Below are 6,049 nucleotides of genomic sequence, written 5' to 3'. Positions count from 1 at the left end.
ACGATATCTCTGTTAGATACATAACAGATTGCCTGTGAGGTGGGCAGGGGTCAGGGAGGGGGTCAGTGAATGGGGGGGGGTTACGGTTCTAAAGCACTTACTGTACTATATATGGGAGAGGGTTCCTCTTATTTTTCTGAAAAGGGGCCTCTCCTCGGCTGAAGCTCTTGATATGTTGTGAGACTAAAACCACACAGCTGTGTATTTCCCCTTTTCCCTGTGTCTGACCCGGTCATATACCCTGGGTGTATTCATTAGGCACCAAACGGAAGAAAATGGACTGAAGCAGGGAGATACTACCTGACCTTGCCCAATAAGAAACAGTTGTTTTAATTTTCCATTGCTACGGTGTGCCCTAGTGAATACAACCCCTGTCCCATGTCTCTTTGTCTGTCTGTAGTCGACACAAGACTCTCATCCTGTCTTCCCTCTCCGTCTCTCACGCCCTCCTCTCCTCCCCAGCTCCTCTTTATCTGTCTGTAGTCGACACAAGACTCTCATCCTGTCTTCCCTCTCCGTCTCTCACGCCCTCCTCTCCTCCACAGCTCCTCTTTATCTGTCTGTAGTCGACACAAGACTCTCATCCTGTCTTCCCTCTCCGTCTCTCACGCCCTCCTCTCCTCCCCAGCTCCTCTTTATCTGTCTGTAGTCGACACAAGACTCTCATCCTGTCTTCCCTCTCCGTCTCTCACGCCCTCCTCTCCTCCCCAGCTCCTCTTTATCTGTCTGTAGTCGACACAAGACTCTCATCCTGTCTTCCCTCTCCGTCTCTCACGCCCTCCTCTCCTCCACAGCTCCTCTTTATCTGTCTGTAGTCGACACAAGACTCTCATCCTGTCTTCCCTCTCCGTCTCTCACGCCCTCCTCTCCTCCACAGCTCCTCTTTATCTGTCTGTAGTCGACACAAGACTCTCATCCTGTCTTCCCTCTCTGTCTCTCACGCCCTCCTCTCCTCCACAGCTCCTCTTTATCTGTTGTCTTATGTTTTGTTGGATAGTCAGTCCACACGGTCGTTGAGAAGATATTATATTTAGAGGTTTTTTCAAGAAGAAACTTGTGGGTGTATAAAGAAGAGGCTTGTGCCTTTTGTAAAGACAGAATAATAAAGTTTGTACTTCATTTTTTACATGTTTGTCTCGTTTCTGTTTATCACTTTGTGTAACTAGCACATTAGCATTTAAGAGCAGTTTAACTGTTACATATCTGATTTTAAATGTATTACATTTTTACGGCAGTGCAATTTCTATAACACCGGTGATGTTACAGTGGGGCAAAAAAGTATTTAGTCAGCCACCAATTGTGCACGTTCTCCCACTTAAAAAGATGAGAGAGGCCTGTAATTTTCATCATAGGTACACTTCAACTATGACACACAAAATTAGGGGAAAAAATCCAGATAATCACATTGTATTTATTTGCTAATTATGGTGGAAATAAATATTTGGTCACCTACAAACAAGAAAGATTTCTGGCTCTCACAGACCTGAACTTTTTCTTTAAGAGGATCCTCTGTCCTCTACTCGTTACCTGTATTAATGGCACCTGTTTGAACTTGTTATCAGTATAAAAGACACCTGTCCACAACCTCAAACAGTCACACGCCAAACTCCACTATGGCCAAGACCAAAGAGCTGTCAAAGGACACCAGAAACACAATTGTAGACCAGCACCAGGCTGGGAAGCCTGAATCTGCAATAGGTAAGCAGCTTGGTTTGAAGAAATCAACTGGGAGCAATTATTAGGAAATGGAAGACATACAAGACTACTGATAATCTCCCTTGATCTGGGGCTCCACGCAAGATCTCACCCCGTGGGGTCAAAATGATCACAAGAACGGTGAGCAAAAATCTCAGAACCACACGGGGGGACCTAGTGAATGACCTGCAGAGAGCTGGGACCAAAGTAACAAAGCCTACCATCAGTAACACACTACGCCGCCAGGGACTCAAATCCTGCAGTGCCAGACGTGTCCCCCTGCTTAAGCCAGTACATGTCCAGGCCCGTCTGAAGTTTGCTAGAGAGCATTTGGATGATCCAGAAGAAGATTGGGAGAATGTCATATGGTCAGATGAAACCAAAATAGAAATCTTGGTAAAAACTCAACTCGTCGTGTTTGGAGGACAAAGAATGCTGAGTTGCATCCAAAGAACACCATACCTACTGTGAAGCATGGGGGTGGAAACATCATGCTTTGGGGCAGTTTTTCTGCAAAGGGACCAGGACGACTGATCCGTGTAAAGGAAAGAATGAATGGGGCCATGTATTGTAAGATTTTGAGTGAAAACCTCCTTCCATCAGCAAGGGCATTGAAGATGAAACGTGGCTGGGTCTTTCAGCATGACAATGATCCCAAACACCCTGCCCGGGCAACGAAGGAGTGGCTTCGTAAGAAGCATTTCAAGGTCCTGGAGTGGCCTAGCCAGTATAGCAAAGGGTTAAAAAAGGGTTGTGTTCTGTAGTCATGAAACAGGTTTTATTGAACGTGGCCCAGGTTCTCGCTCTCCTTCCTTCCCTCCTGTTGGTTCACTCCAGCTCTCTGGTTTATGTACATGTGTCCCTTTTGTGATTGGTTGTCGTGCCAGAAGCTCCCCGCCCGTCCCCTGGGCAGACCCACAGTCAGGCTGGTCTGGTGCTAAATAAAGATGGCCCACCGTCACCATCGGCGTCTGTGACAGTTTGCAGCACTAGTGACTCCAGTAGGTGGCATGTCACTGTCCTCTAGTACTTCAGTGTCTATGCAGTGTTCATTTTCAGTCTCTCTCTGTCTCTCATTCCCTCACTCGTTCTTTCTCGGCCTGTCTAGCTCACAGGTTCACACTAGATATGTGATCGCCATTCAAAAATGTCCCATTGGAATTCTGGAATGGTAAGTGTTCTGGTGCCCAGACCCACTCTGAATCATGCCCCCATGATGGTACTGCAGGGATAGTGCTACTCGCCATGTTATGACAGGCACTATCCATGCTGTCTGGGTGGAAATTAGCAGCTGTCAAATGGCAGATTTGATTGTCAAAAGAAAGGATTCTCAATGACTCCATTGTTTGCTCAAGCTATAATTTGAAGCTCTAGAAGTTTCTGAATCTAGATGTTTCTGAATCTAGTTGTTTCTCAAACCAAGGGACACCTTTTGACATCAGTGCTCTGCAGGATTGGAGTCTAATTCCATTTCAATTCAAGAAGTACACTGAAATTCCTATTCTCAATGTTATTCAATTAGGAAAATGTGGAATTGGAATTTAGTTTACCTCCTGGAATTGAAAGGGAATTGGATCACAATCCTGGTGCTCTGTTATTCAGAGATATTCTAGGTAGGGCTAGGAGTTTATCTTATCACTTGACCTGATTGGACCTCAACATATACCTGGTCTGACTGGGCCCCAACATGTACCTGGTCTGATTGGGCCCCAACATGTACCTGGTCTGATTGGGCCCCAACATGTACCTGGTCTGATTGGGCCCCAACATGTACCTGGTCTGACTGGGCCCCAACATGTACCTGGTCTGATTGGGCCCCAACATGTACCTGGTCTGATTGGGCCCCAACATGTACCTGGTCTGACTGGGCCCCAACATGTACCTGGTCTGACTGGGCCCCAACATGTACCTGGTCTGATTGGGCCCCAACATGTACCTGTTCTGACTGGGCCCCAACATGTACCTTGTCTGATTGGGCCCCAACATGTACCTGGTATGACTGGGCCCCAACATGTACCTGGTCTGACTGGGCCCCAACATGTACCTGTTCTGACTGGGCCTCAACATGTACCTGGTCTGACTGGGCCCCAACATGTACCTGGTCTGACTGGGCCCCAACATGTACCTGGTCTGACTGGGCCCCAACATGTACCTGGTCTGACTGGGCCCCAACATGTACCTGGTCTGACTGGGTCCCAACATGTACCTGGTCTGACTGGGCCCCAACATGTACCTGGTATGACTGGCCCAACATGTACCTGGTATGACTGGGCCTGGCCTCAACATGTACCTGGTCTGACTGGGCCCCAACATGTACCTGTTCTGACTGGGCCTCAACATGTACCTGGTCTGACTGGACCCCAACATGTACCTGGTCTGACTGGGCCCCAACATGTACCTGGTCTGACTGGGCCCCAACATGTACCTGTTCTGACTGGGCCCCAACATGTACCTGGTCTGACTGGGTCCCAACATGTACCTGGTCTGACTGGGTCTCAACATGTACCTGGATTGCTAGGTCACATGGTCAGGGAAACTCCTGGCCATTAGAATACACACAAAATACACACTGGTCTGAATACACACAAATCAATCAGCACATTCTAGACTGGGGTAGTGTCAAGTCAACACAGCAGGAGGTGGAGAATGTCCACAATGACTAAGGTTGTGTTTCTCTGCACAGACGTTGCTGGAGCATGCCAGAACTTACAATGCCTGGATAGGTATTTTATGTTATAGCAATCTCGTGCGTGACGGCACAGTCTGACGTGGCACACAACCATTGGTTGATGCATGCAACGTCTGAGCAGGGGAACACAACATAAATAAACATGATAGTACCAGACTGTGAAGTTGGAGCTAGTCCCTTGTGACAGACTTGACTTCAACTGTTTTATTCCATGGTGAGCAGAGGTCATCCATGAATGATCTCCACCTCCACCATTTTGTTTGCTTCTTTCCATGAATACTTCTGTTCTTCCATCTAGGTGTTCCTTGGTCTTCCACAGTTTATTTTGTCCAGTGGTCTCCTTGTCAGAGACCAGGGTCTGGTGAAGATGGATGTTCCTAGTGGTCGATCCAGCCCCATTATCTGCATTTTATTTGAATACAACAACAGAAATGTTTTTGTTTATATTTGGCCAATGTATCCCCAGAATGATCCATGGACGTGTTTGGTCTTAAAACAAACAAATAACATGAGTTGATTGATTAGGTTCCGAGATGATGTTGCGGAGCACATGCACATGGTCGCGGAGGCACAGAATGTACAGACCATGTGTAAACGAGACAGATCTGAGTCTGGAGAACATGAACATCACACACACCGAGAGGTGAGAACAGAAGTCACCCATAAGAAGGACAGTATCCTGGCATAGAGATGGCCCGAAGGGACATGGGGAAATTGCGAGTTTGTTTGAGGTAGTTAAGTAGCTAGGTTCAGTCAATTAACCATGCTTCGCTCCTCTCCAGTCACGGCCATCCATGCAACCAGAGCCAGTCTTCTCTTTGGGGTCAGAGGTCATCCTCTCTGGATACTATATTTATGGAGGAACTGCAGGGAGGAACCCGAGTGTGCCTCTTAGAACACCCGGCACTATAGTGCACTGCAGGGACAGGACAGGAACGTATCCTGCCTACATGAATGGCTAGACCCCTGTCTCTTCCCAACTCTACCCCCAGCCACAGACTCACAATGTTGTTCACCTGCTGCGGCTCGACACCAGTGAAGTAAGTAAGTAACCACCTGTGGAGATCTACTTTACACCACACATGGTACGTTCCATCTGATGGCTGCTGTGTGCTGTGTGTCTTTGTTTTAGGGGGAGAAACAACCTCTTCATTGTTGTGTAAATTATGGCATTAATGTAGTGTGGGATAGCCAGGGACTTTAATGATAGATGAATGCTTTAATGCTAAATTACTACATTTCTATCAGCATGTTAAATGTGCAACCAGAGGGAAAAAAACTCTGGACCACTTTTACTCAACACACAGACACATACAAAGCTCTCACTCGCCCTCCATTTGGCAAATCTGACCATAATTCTATCCTCCTGATTCCTGCTTACAAGCAAAAATTAAAGCAGGAAGCACCAGTGACCCAGTCAATAAAAAAGTGGTCAGATGAAGCAGATGCTAAACTACAGGACTGTTTTTCTAGCACAGACTGGAATATGTTCCGGGATTCTTCAGATGTCATTGAGGAGTACATCACATCAGTCACTGGCTTTATCAATAAGTACATCTATGACGTCGTCCCCACAGTAACTGTACGTACATACCCCAACCAGAAACCATGGATTACAGGCAACATCCGCACTGAGCTGAAGGCTAGAGCTGCTGCTTTCATGGA

This window comes from Oncorhynchus keta, chromosome 5, assembly GCF_023373465.1.
Source record: "Oncorhynchus keta strain PuntledgeMale-10-30-2019 chromosome 5, Oket_V2, whole genome shotgun sequence".
NCBI lineage: Eukaryota > Metazoa > Chordata > Actinopteri > Salmoniformes > Salmonidae > Oncorhynchus > Oncorhynchus keta.
The sequence above is the reverse complement of the archived record's forward strand: the minus strand, read 5'-3'. Positions refer to the sequence as shown.